We start from the raw sequence: 12,207 nt of genomic DNA, 5'->3' as shown, positions 1-12,207 counted from the left end.
AAAAATCTAATTTTTAAATTAAAGGGACCCAATAGAAATAAATTAAAAGACTCATTTCAAGTTTACAAAATTCTAGAATACCAAAAACAAAGAGAAAAACTGAAACATTTCCAGAAAAAAGCCACCTACAAAGTAAAAAAATGACATTTACATCAGAAGTTCCATCAATAACACTGGAAGATAATGCATCAGTACCTTGATTTTGAACTTAGACATATCTACCCAACTAAATTAGCAATCAAATGTAAAGGCAAAAGAAAGATATTTTTATATATGCAGGAACTAAAAAAATTTGTGTCCTAAGCATTTCTTCTAAGGAAAGAACTTAAGGTTTTAGTACAGTGAAATGAGGTGTGAACCAAGCAAAGGAAAGGTATGTGAATTTACTTGTGGAATTTACTCTGTGGGGCAATGTAAATAAATCCCAGGATGACAGCTGTTCAGCAGGCCTAGAAAGTAATCACTACAAATTAGAACAGGAAGGCAGTAAGCTCCAAGAAGAATGTCTCCAAAAAGGAAATTTGACTGGATTCCCATCAATCAATAGAATGAGTAAGAAAGTCAGAAAATTTTATTGATGTGGTGAAAAGGGCATATGTTGCTTCTCTCAACAACAAAAACAGAGAAGCTAGAAACTACAGAAAAGGTTCTTTGTTTAAAAAAATTTTTTTACAAGAGTGTTAAGGTCTAAATACTAAGCAAACTAAAATGTGGCATGATTTTGAGCTATTAATGGAGTATACGAAAAGAGAATCCATTTGACCTTGAAACTGAGAAAATTATCTTTTGAGTTGTAACATTGGACCCATGGAGAAATAAAGATAATCCTATGGCACTTCCAGTCTCTGCAGTGAACAATATTTACATAGTTATAATAATGTCATCTGAAATAAAGATGGTTGCCAGTAGTGAGAGGAAATGAGCACGGCAGCGATTGCTTTACATCGTAAGTCCTGCTGTATTATTTGACTTAAAAATTTGATGCATGTATTACCTTGATTTAAAAAATAAAAACAAATAAATGCCAAGGTCTGTGTTGTTTGATTTTGATTGGAATTATATTAGCCCATTGTGATAATACTCTTCATTCTAAACAACCTATGAGTCCTCCCTTATGTTTATACCCCTTTGGGCTTTGATTTCCGGGGTATCTGAACTATGAGCAGATTCTCAAACATGCTGGCCTATATTCTGTTACGCCCTCTGGAAATGTTCTATTTATCTCTCAAGGCCCAACTCTTCTTATTTAAGCCTTCTTGGGGTACCCTGCTGGGAACCCCTGAGACTGTATTCTCCACTCCCCCAGTCACTAATAATCCTCCAGTCCTTCCTGCCCTCATTGTCCCAGGTATAGCCTTCCATTACAGGACTTAATCTGAAAAAGGAGACAGATATGAGAAGCAATAGAAAAGGACATTAACCTCCAGAATAATGGAGTAGACATATTTTTTACTTGTTTCATTAAGTACCACTAAAAAGCCTGGACATGATTTATAAAAAAAACATAAGTAGACTCTAAAAGGTTGAGAAAAAGGAGGATCAGTTGGGGACCTCGGGACCCAAGAAAGAACATGTCAGTGAGTTCCTTGGGTTTTGTTTTTTGTTTTCTTGTTCCTTCAGTTTTTTTGTTTGTTTGTTTGTTGCCTCACATATCCCAGACTTGGTGCGGGAGAAACTGGCAACCTGAAAACACCAATAAGTATAGACCAAAAAAAAAAAAAAAAGTCTAAATGGAAGCCTGTTCTCTCCAGCCAAAGGACCAGGAAAAGGGCATCCTAGCAAAATAGAAAACTCTTGATCGTGTACTTTATTCCAGCTAAACATCAGAAGCAAAAAAGTGTGGCTCCTCTCTCACTTTAGCAAAGGTGTAACGAGGATCGCAGACTTCCTCCTTCACCAGGCTCTAATGAAGCACCCAAACTGACAAACTGTCCCCTTTTCCAGAATAATTATGTTGGAAGCCTAAACTTTATCCCCATTGGTGTTAAAGACTCCCTCCCAGTGGGGAGCTTGGACTTTCATCACTTTCCAAGGATAACAAGTCTTCTTGCAATTGAGGTCATCAGAGGTCAATTGGAAAACAGAAATGAGGCACCCTTTTGCTTCCCACCAGGGTAGCATCAACAAAGGCCTAATAGAGAACCTGGACCTCCACTCCACCTAGCAGTAACAAAGCTATGCTCCATTTCCCCATACCAGGAAGGTGTCAGAGGATGTCTGCTAAAAATAGAAAAAGGAGAGCAAAATAAACCCAAATGACGCTAAAGGAAAGAAATAATAAGGATAAGAGCAAAAATTAATGAAATCTAAAAGAAGAGGGAAAATCAATGAAAAGTTGGTTCTTGGAATAGATCTATAAAATTCAGAAACATCAAGCAAGACTGACAAAAATAGAGAAGGCACAAATTAACAAAATCTGGAATGAAACAAGATGTATCACTAGAGAACTTGCATCAAAAGTAACAAAAAATAGCATGAACAACTCTGCCCACAAATTTGATAACTTACAAGAAAAGATCTAATTCCTTAGAAAGGATGAAGTACCACATGAAATTCAATATGAAATAGATTACTTGAATTGCCCTATAAGTATTAAAGTAATTGAATTCATAAGAATTTTAAAGCTCTAGAAAATTAGTCTTCAGGTTCAGAAGCTTTATGGGAGAATTCTATCAAATATTTAAGGAAGAATTGCATTAATTCTATGAAACTTTGTAGTTTTTGTCAGTTATTATCCTGATACCAAAGCATAGACAGTACATCAAAGGATCAATATCCCTCAAGAATGTAGATGCCAAAATCCCTAGCAGATTTCTACTATATTTTATCAAATTATATATATATATATGAAAAATTATGTATCATGATCAAGTGGGTTTAATCCAGGAATGAAAGACTGGTTCAACATTTAAAATCAATCAATGTATTCTCCCAAATTAATAGGATAAGAAAAAACCCCACAATCATATCAAATGATGCAGAAAAAGTTATTTAGCAACATTTGACTCTCACTTCATGGTAAACATTCTCAGAAAGTTAGAAATAGAAGAAAATATCTCAACTTGGTCAAGAGTATATACAAAAATTCTACAGTTAACTTTGTACTTAGTGGTGAAAGCTTGAATATTTTCCCCCAAGGTAAGCAGTAAGGTAAGAACTCTCACTACTCTTATTCAACGTAGTGCTGGAAGTCCAAGCCACTTCAATAAGGAAAGAAAGAAGCATGCAGAAAGATTGAGAAGCAAGAAATAGTTCTGTTCCAATTTGGAGTAAACATGATTCTTTACATAGAAAATTCAAGCAATTTCCAAAAAAATTACAATTCATAAGTGAGTTCAGCAAAATCATAGGATAAAAGATCAACATTAAAAACTCAACTCTATTCCTATATACTAGCAATAAACATGTGAGAATTGTAATTAAAAATTCAATAGCATTTACAATCACTTAGAAAAAATATACACTTAGGTATACTTTGAATAAAATAATGAATTTGAATACTGCAAATGATGAAGGGCTGATGAAAGAAAAATAAATCAAAGACCTAGATAAATGGAGAGACATACTATATTTATGAGTTGGAAGATTCAACATAGTAAAGATGTCAATTTTGTTTCAAATTGATATATAGGTTTAAGGCAATCCCTATCAAAATCCTAGGGATATTTCTTGTGGACATAGACAAGGTTATTTTAAGATTTATATAGTGTTATGGGCTGAATAGTGTCCCTCTTTTCAAAAAAGATATGTTGCAGTCCTAACCCTTTCCACCTCAGAATATAACCTTATTTAGAGATAGAATCTTTTCTTTTTTCTTTTTCTTTCTCTCTCTTTCTTTCTTTCTTTCTTTCTTTCTTTCTTTCTTTTCTTTCTTTCTTTCTTTCTTTTTCTGAGATGGAGTATTTCTCTGTCCCCCAGGCTGGAGTGCAGCGGCATGATCTTGGCTCACTGCAACCTCCACCTCCCAGGTTCATGCGATTCTTCTGCCTCAGCCTCCCGAGTAGCTGGGATTACAGGTGCATGCTACTGCACCTGGCTAATTTTTGTATTTTTTATACACACGGGGTTTCACCATATTGGCCAGGCTGGTCTTAAACTCCTGACCTCAGGTGGTCTGCCCATCTCAGCCTCCCAAAGTGCTGGAATTACAGGCCTGGCTTAGAGATAGAATCTTTACTGATGTAATCAAGTTAAAATGAAATGATTAGGGTGGAAACTATGACTGGTGTCCTTATAAAAATGAGAAATTTGGACACAAAGATAGAATGTTATCTATAAGCCAAGTGTATTAGTCAAGCCAATTATTGCATTGTTATAAAGACCTACCTGAAACTGGGTAATTTATAAAGAAATGAGGTTCAATTGGCTTATGGTTCCATAGCCTGTACATGAAGCATGGCTGGGGAGGCCTCGTGAAACTTCCACTCATGGCAGAAGGCAAAGGGAAAGCTGGGAAATCTTACATGGCAGAAGCAGGAGGAAGAGAGCAAAGGAGGAGATGTTACACACTTTTAAACAAACAGATCTCGTGATAACTCACTAGCTATCATGAGAACAGCAAGGGGGAGGTCTGCCCTCATGATCCAATCACCTTCCACCAGGACTCTCCTCCAACTTTGGGGATTACAATTCAACATGGGATTTGGGCAGGGACACAAATCCAAACTATATCACCAAGGAATGCCTGAGGCTACCAGAAGCTAGGAGACAGGCATGAAAAAGAGTCTCCCACATAGCCCTCAGAAACAGTCAACTTGGATGACATCTTGATTTCAAATTTCAAGCCTCCAGAACTGTGAGACAATAAATTTCTGCTGTTTAAGCCACCCAGTTTGTGGTAGTTTGTTATGGCATCCTCAAGAAACTAACACTAATGGAAAAACATATGTATTTGAATATTAGCATATGTATTTAAATCAGCTAAAATAATTTTGAAAAAGAAGAATAAAGTGGGAAGAATCACTCTATGCAAGTTCAAGAGATTATATATCTCCAGTAATCAAGACTGTGTGGTATTGGTGAATGGTTAAAGACATAGATCAGTGTAACAGACTAAATAACTTAGAAATAGACCCACACACATATCACCAACTGATTTGTGACAAAAACACCTAGATAGTCTAATTCAGGAAGAATAGTCTTTTTTAACAAATTGTGTTAGAGCAATTGGACATTCATAGGCAAAAAAAACCCAAAACCTTGACTTTAACCTCACACTCATACAAAAATTAACCAAAAATGGACAATAAACTTAAATATAAAATATAAACCTAGAAAACATTCAGGAAAAAACATGGAGAAAATCTTCAAGGCCTAGGACATGGTGAAGATTTCTTAGAGATAACATCCAAAGTACAGTCCATACAAGGAACAATCGATAAATTGGACTTAATCAAAATTAAAACCTTTTGCTCTGTGAAACATCCTGTTGAGTGAATGAAAATATTACAGACTAGAAGGAAATATTTGCAAAACACTTAGGCAAAAAAAAAAAAACCTACTATTTTAAAACCCTTAAAATTCAAGAGTAAGTAGACAATCACAAATGAGCATAATTGTCTCTCCAAATAAACAGGGCAAAAGACGTGAAGAGACATTTCATTGAATATGATATAATGGTAGCAAAGAAATGCATGAAAAATTGTTCAACATCACTAGCTGTTAGGAAATGCCAATTAAGACCATGATGAGATAGCACTACACAACTATGAGAAGAGCTAAAATTTTAAAAAATATTGATAATATCAAATGTTGGCAGAGATGCAGAGAAACTGAATCTTATATGTTGATGATGAAATGTGAAATGAAAGAGCCACTTGGGAAAATGAATTTGTAGTTTCTTTAAATACTAACCATAGGGCCGGGCATGGTGGCTCACGCCTGTAATCCCAGCACTTTGGGAGGCTGAGGCGGGTGGATCATGAGGTTGGGAGATCGAGACCATCCTGGCTAACACAGTGAAACCCCATCTCTACTAAAAATAGAAAAATTAGCCGAGCGTGGTGGCGGGCGCCTGTAGTCCCAGCTACTTGGGAGGCTGAGGCAGGAGAATGGCGTGAACCCAGGAGGCGGAGCTTGCAGTGAGCCGAGATCATGCCACTGCACTCCAGCCTGGGCGACAGAGTGAGACTCCATCTTAAAAAACAAAAAAATACTAACCATACACTTACCATATTTACCATATTGTACTCCTGGGTATTTACCCCAGATAAATAAAAACTTACATTTACACAAATACCCACACATAATCATGTATTGCAGCTTTATTTATAATAGCCAAGGGAAACCACCAAAATGTCCTCAATAGGTGAATAGTTAAATAAACTGTGGTACACATGTATCATGGAATATTACTCATTAATAAAAAGGAACAAACTGCTGATGCAAGTAACAACTTAGATCAATCTCAAACTATAATGCTGAGTGAAAAAAAATCCAATCTCAAAAGGTCACATATTGTATGATTCTATTTATATCACATTCTGAAAATGACAGAATTATAAAGACAGCAGACAGATTAGTGTTTGTCAGGGACTGGGGATGGTGGTGGTGTTGGGATTGTGGGACCATAACAAGGTAGCATGAGGGAGACCTTTTTCGATGGTGGAATAGTTCTATATCTTAATTGTGATGGTGGTTACACAAGTCTACACATGTGGTAAAATGATGTAGAATGAAATACACACCTTGTACTAATGTTGAGTTACTGGTTTTGATATTGTACTACAGTTATTTAAGATGTGACCTTGGGGGGACATTTGGCAAAGGGGTAATGGACTTCTCTGTACTAATTTTGCCACTTCCTGTGAATCCACAATTACTTTCAAATAAAACACTTTAAAAAGCAGTAGGTTATCTCTCTCTCTTTTTCCAGGACCTAACATAGTGTCTGGTGCCTAATGGGTACTTGATAATGTTTGTTAAAATAATTAAGAAACTTTAAATTTTGTATATCCTTCTTCATTAAGATATAAAAAATGAATGATTAATAAATGCGGTTTGGCAGAGAAAAATCTTTCAACATATAGAAAACATGGGAACATATGGAAAGTAATAAAAGAGGTATTTGTTGCAGGAAGTTTAGGGAACCACTTTATTATATTGACATTTGCACCCCTCATCCTCACCACTATACATACACACACACACAAACACACACACACAGTCACACACATCCTGCCACCTCCAAATTAGGGGAGGGTATTGGAGAAAGTTGCAGAAAAAAAGCAATTGAATAAAGCATATGCAGCTAGACAGAGCATGATGTCAAAGTAGCGTGGTAACAGGCAGTAGACAACTATCCTGGTAGGCAAGGGAACTTAAGGAATACGTTAACTGGAAGAACAAAACAAATCTTGCCACAGAAAAATGTGGATATGAAGTAATGTGTCAGTCATAAAAATACAAGACAAGACTCTCCCCAGTATTGAGACCAGGGAAAAAAATAATTGGTCCTGGTCATAAGAAGCAAGAGCAAGTAGAAAGACAAGTTACTGAACTGGGGTCCAATACCACAGTGTGTCTAACAGCAAAGCTTGTGGCTTTAGGAATCATTTCACCTTTCAAACCTCATCTGCAAATGGAAGAAAACCAAGGTATAAAAATAATAACTTTGGATGAGAAGGAACATGGAGAGGAGATGGCTAATGTGTATCTCCCACGTGGATGGACAAAACAGTGTGTGGAGACTCATGCCATAGACTTTTGCTCCAAGAACCACCAGAGGAACATACCAGAAAAACAAAAAAAAAGAATTCACAGACTCTTTGAAAGAAGTGGCAGACCACTGCAAATTCTGTTTGACCAGGTGAAAAACTGTGAATGCCCAAAGTGTGAAGGGGGGAAAACCTGCCTCCAAACAGACATACTCACTTGGCAACCTGAAAATCCAAATTACAGAAAAAGAATTTAACCTTAACTAGAGCTGAAATTAATTCTGTGCAATATAAAAGTAGAACCAACAGTGGGAAGAGCCTTGTAGGCACTCCCATTCTCCAACTCGAGCCCAGGGAAGACATCCTTGACTAAATCTCAAAGGATCCCTCAGGAAATCCAGCCAGCTGAATTTGGGAGGGGTCACAGGGTATAAGAAGCTTCCAAATGAACTTTGTCATAATTTCAAATGGGCACAAACACTCTTCAGCAGAATCCGGGGGGCAAACGGGAACTGCTACAGAAAGGAGCACAGGAGCCAAGGCTGACTGTGTGGGCAGATGGGGAGGGGTGAGGCCTGAAAGCCCTGCTTGCTTTCTCAGTGGGGAAGCTTAGAGCCTAGGATAAGGTCTGACGCCCACGCACAGAGTAACTGGAGGTAAATTTGGCAGTTAGAAAGACAGTGGGAATGAGACCGGCCTTGCCAACTGCATGGGAGCTGGTGAGGCTTATGGCTCCTGGCTTTCCCCCACTTCCCTGGTGACGGAGCCAGCCATAATCCCCTCTGGAACATACACCTGCATTGGCTTGAGAACCACCACCCATCCCCCACAGTGGTCATGGCAAGCCCCGCCCAAGGATAGCTCAGAGCCACCTAACCCTGCCTTTACCTGATGGTGTTTCTCTACCTGTCCCAGTAGCTGATCACAAAAGATTTAAACTCTTGGGAGCCTTATGACCCTGCCCATCGTCTGGGAATCCCGTGTTTATCCTGGCCAAATTAGAGCAAGCTTATATCTTCCCTCTACTATTGCAGCTGGTGCTCTCTTGAAAGTGCCACCTCCTGGCTAGAGGCCAATGAACTCAGGACATTACAGCAACTCATGATAGAATAACACCACTCCAAGAAAACAACAGCTCATTCCACTGCCTGCAACATCCTGGGTAACCAGAGGTTCTGAGTCTGTCTACCTGACAAGTTTACTGCTAGCATAACCAGCATTTGAGAAAGCCAGCACACTAAATATATCACAACCAAGGGCTCTCACAGAGTCTACTTTACTCCCCTGCCACCTCCACCAGAGCAGGTGATGGTATCCAAGGCTGGGAAATCTGAAGATTGATCACATCACAGGACTCCTTGCAGACATTCCCCAGCACCAGCCCAGAACCCAGTAACCCCACTGGGTGGCTAAAAGCAGAACAACTATAATAATTGGTGCAGTCCAGCCCCATCCTTAGGGGAAGGGGGAGAGCACTACATCAAGGGATCACCCTGTGGGACAAAAGAGCAGCCCTCCAGTTCCAGATTTTCCACTGAAATACTCTACCCAAATGAGAAAAATATCAGAAAAATAATTATGCTAATATGATAAAACAAGTTTCCATAACACCCCCCAAAGACCACACTAGCTCTCCAGGAATATATCCAAACCAAGAAGAAATCTCTGAATTGTCAAATAAAGAATTCAAAAGGTTGATTATTAAGCTGCTCAAGAAGATATCAGAGAAAGGTGAAAACCAACTTAAATAAATTGAAAAAACAATACAGAATATGGATGAAAAATTCTCCAGAGAAATAGATATTATAAAGAAAAAACAATCATAACTGTAAATAAAAGACACTGGCAAGTGTCAACAATAGACTAGAACGATAGAAGAAAGAACTTAAGAGCTCAAAGACAAGGCTTTCCAATTAAGCCAATCAGATAAAGACAAAGAAAAAAAAAAAGAACAAAGCCTCCAAGAAATTTTGGATTATGTTAAGTAGCCAAACCTAAGAATAATTGGTGTCCCTGAGAAAGAAGAGAAATCTAAAAGTTTGAAAAACTCAAATGAGGAAAAAATCAAGTGAAACTTCCCCAGCCTTGCTAGAGATCTATACATCCAAATACAAGATGCTCAAAGAACACCTGGGAAATTCATTGCAAAAGGATCATCACCTTGGTACATAGTCATCAGGTTATCCAAAGTCAAAACAAAGGAAAGAATTCTAAAAGATGTGAGGCAAAATCATCAGGTAACCTATGAAGGAAAACCTATCAGATTAACTGCAGATTTCTCAGCAGAAATCCTACAAGGCAGAAGGAATTAGGGTCTTCTCTTTAGCCTCCTGAAACAAAATAATTGTCAGCCAATAATTTTGTATCCAGCAAAACTAATATTCATGAATGAAGGAGAAATTAAAGCCTTTTTCAGACAAACAAATTCTATGAGAATTCACCACTACCAAGGCAGCACTACAAGAAATGCTAAAAGGAGTTCTAAATTTTGAAACAAAACCCCAAAATACATCAAAATAGAACCCTTCTTAAACATAAATCTTACTGTGCCTCTAAAACAATAACACAAAGAAAAAAGGGTATTCAGGCAAGAACTAGAATGATGAATAAAATAGTACTTCAGATCTCAATACCAACATTAGATGTACATGGCCTAAATGCTTCACTTAAAAGATACAGAATGGCAGAATGGATAAAAATCTCCAAACAAATATCTGCCGTCTTTCAAGAGATTCAACTAATATACAAGAACTCACAGAAACTTAAGGTAAAGGGGTGGAAAAAGATACTCCATGAAAATGGACATGGAAAAGCAGGAATAGCTATTCTTACAGCAGACAAGAGACATTAAAACAACAACTGTTAAAAAAGACAAAGAGGGACATTATATAATGATAAAAGAATTAGTCCAACAAAAAAATTAAAATCTTAATTATATATGCACCTAACATGGGAGCTCTCAAGTTTATATAAAAAGTATTACTAGGCCTGAAAAATGAGAAAGATAGCCACACAATAATAGCGAGGGATTTCAATACTCCACTGACAGCACTAGACAGGTTGATAAGACAGAAAGTCAACAAAGAAGCAATGGATTCAAACTATACCTGAGAAAATATAGACTTAGAACATTCTACCCAACAACTGCAGAACAGTATACCCAACAACTGCAGAATACACATTCTCTTCATCAGCACATGGAACATTCTTCAAGATAGACCATGTGATAGGCCACAAAACAAGTCTCAATAAACTTAAGAAAATCAAAATTTTATCAAGCACCCTCTCAGACCACAGTGGAATAAAACTGGAAGTTGACTCCAAAAGGAACCTCAAAAGTATACAAATACATAGAAATTAAATAATCTGCTCATGAATAATTTTTGGGCCAACAATGAAATCAAGATGGGAATTAAAAATTATTTTAACTGAATGATAATAGTGACATAACCTATCAAAACCTCTGAGATGGTGCAAAAGAGGTGCTAAAAAGGAAAGTTTATAGCAATGCCTACATAAAAAAATCTGAAAGAGTACAGAGAGACAATCTAAGGTCACAGCTAAAGGAACTAAAGAAACAAGAACAAAGAAAACCCAAACCCAGTGGGAAAAAATAATTAACAAAAATTAGAGCAGAACTAAATGAAATTGAAACAAAAAATATTAATACAGAAGATAAATGAAACAAAAAGCCAGCTCTTTAAAAATATAAACAAATTTGACAGACCATTAATGATATCAACCAACAAAAGAGAAGAACCTAATAAGCTCAATAAGAAATGAAACAGGAAATATTACAACTGATACCACAGAAATACAAAAGATCATTCAAGGCTACTATGAACACTTTTGTGCAAACAAACTGGAAAATCTAGAGAAGATGGATAAATTCCTGGAAATATTCAACCCTTCTAGATTAAATCAGGAAGAAATAGAAACTCTAAACAGACCACTGGCAAGCAGAGAGATTAAAAAGGTAATGTAAAAATTGCCTACAAAAAAATTCCGGGACCAGATGGGTTCACAGCTGAATTCTATCAGGTATTCAAAGAAGAATTGATACCAATCTTATGGAAACTATTCCAAAACATACAAAAAGAGGGTCATCTCCTTAAGTCATCTAGGAAGCCAGTATCATTCTAATACTAAAATCAGGAAAGGACATAACAAATAAAGAAAACTACAGCTCAATATCCTTGATTAACATAGATGCAAAAATCCTCAACAAAACACTGGCTACCTGAATCCAAAAGGCATATCAAAAAGATAATCCACCATAATCAAGTAGGTTTAATACCAGGGATGCAGGGATGGTTTAACATATACAAGTCAATAAATGTAATACATCAAATAAAATTAAAAACAAAAATCATATGATTATTTCAATAGATGCAGAAAAAGCATTTGATCAAATCAAGCATCACTTTATGATTAAAACCCTCAGCAAAATCAGCATACAAGGGACATGCCTGAAGGCAAGAAAAGCCAACTATAACAAACCCACAGCAAACATTACACTGAACAGAAAAAAGTTGAAAGCATTCTCCCTGAC

Source organism: Pan troglodytes, chromosome X, assembly GCF_028858775.2.
Source record: "Pan troglodytes isolate AG18354 chromosome X, NHGRI_mPanTro3-v2.0_pri, whole genome shotgun sequence".
Taxonomy (NCBI): Eukaryota; Metazoa; Chordata; class Mammalia; order Primates; family Hominidae; genus Pan; species Pan troglodytes.
The sequence above is the reverse complement of the archived record's forward strand: the minus strand, read 5'-3'. Positions refer to the sequence as shown.